The sequence below is a fragment of the Miscanthus floridulus genome, chromosome 9 (genome assembly GCF_019320115.1).
Source record: "Miscanthus floridulus cultivar M001 chromosome 9, ASM1932011v1, whole genome shotgun sequence".
In the NCBI taxonomy this organism is placed as follows: Eukaryota; Viridiplantae; Streptophyta; class Magnoliopsida; order Poales; family Poaceae; genus Miscanthus; species Miscanthus floridulus.
In genome coordinates this window covers 141,924,106-141,925,751 of record NC_089588.1, presented here as the reverse complement: position 1 = coordinate 141,925,751, position 1,646 = coordinate 141,924,106, and positions in this window count along the sequence as shown.

The following is a 1,646-nucleotide window of genomic DNA, read 5'->3' as shown; positions in this document are numbered from 1 at the left end:
TTCTTTTTCTCTCTGCTCCTTTTCTTTCCGGTGCTTTCTTGTCGCGTGCGGGTATGGGGGTGGCCGGTAGGTTTAGATAAGGCCCGCTGGGCTTTTTTTTTAAGTCTTTTCTCGAGTGCCTTGTCCTGGCACTTGGGAAAGGGCCTCTTCCCCGAGTGTCAGAGAAGGCACTCGGGGAAGAATTTTTGTTTTTTTTTGTTTTTTTTTGCCTCATTTTTTGTGAGGCCTTCCCACATTATTTAAAACTCTCTGTTAAAATTTGGAAACAATTTTGACTTTTTTTTAAATATTTTATTAATTTTTTTCGTTCGTTGAATTTTTTTGCATACTTCGAATTTGAACTGCAGGTGCATGAAATAATGGAATTTGGTGATTCAAAAATTATTTTTTATTAATGATATTTGGTGTATGTTGAGGCCTTATCCAGGAACTCGCATGAAATGTCGAGCATCTTGTTGATGTAACATGACGAACAACTTGCGGGAAAAGTGTATTTAAATTATATAAAATCCGAACAAAGTCCGAAAATCACGAAACTTGTCCTGGGCGTCGTGTTATCGTATGTAGAGACTATGATAAAAAATTAAGAAGGTTTTGAGCAAGTTGCGACGTCGGATGCCTAAAACCCAGACATCTCTGCATGTGATCACTTGTAGAGGCATGCGGGAATGTTTGGGTTTTAGGCATCTGACGTCGCAACTTGTTTGAAACCTTCTCGATTTTTTATCATAGCCTCTACATGCGATAACACGACGCCCCGACAAGTTTCGTGATTTTTGGACTTCGTTCGGATTTTATATAATTTAAAAACACTTTTCCCGCAAGTTATTCGTCATGTTACGTCAACAAGATGCTCGACATTTCATGCGAGTTCCTGGATAAGGCCTCAACATACACCAAATATCATTAATATAATTTTTTGAATCACCAAATTCTATTATTTCATGCACCTGCAGTTCAAATTCGAAGTGTGCAAAAAAATTCAACGAAACGAAAAAAACTAACGAAATATAACAAAAAAAGTTAAAATTATCCCAAATTTGAACAGGGAGTTTTAAATAATGTGGGAAGACCTCACAAAAAAAATAAGGCAAAAAAAACAAAAAAAAACAAAAATTCTTCCCCGAGTGCCAGGGAAGACACTCGGGGAAGAGGCCCTTTCCCGAGTGCCAGGACAGGGCACTCGGGGAAGGCAGCCTCTTCCCGAGTGCCCTGCTCTGGCACTCGAAAAAGGGACTCTTCCCCGAGTGCCAGGAAAGGCACTCGGGAAGATTTTTTTTCTTTTAAGTTTTAACTACGCGTGGGTGGGGAGTGAACCGTCAAGTAACAGGTTTCTTCTTTGCCGAGTGACGATCTTCCCCGAGTGTTGCACTCGGGGAAGAGGGCCTTTGCCGAGTGCTGGTCTTTACCGAGTGCCAGGATCTCTTCGGCACTCGGGAAAGCCTCTCTTCCCCGAGTGTAATTCTTCCCCGAGTGCAACACTCGGGGAAGATTATCTTTCCCGAGTGTCCGATTTTTGGCACTCGGGGAAGCCAGAGACACTCGGGGAATTTTGCCTCTCCCATAGTGATAGGCATAAATCAAAATGACAAGAAATTCCAACCACGGTATATAAGACCAATAATTTGAAAGATGGATGAAAAGAA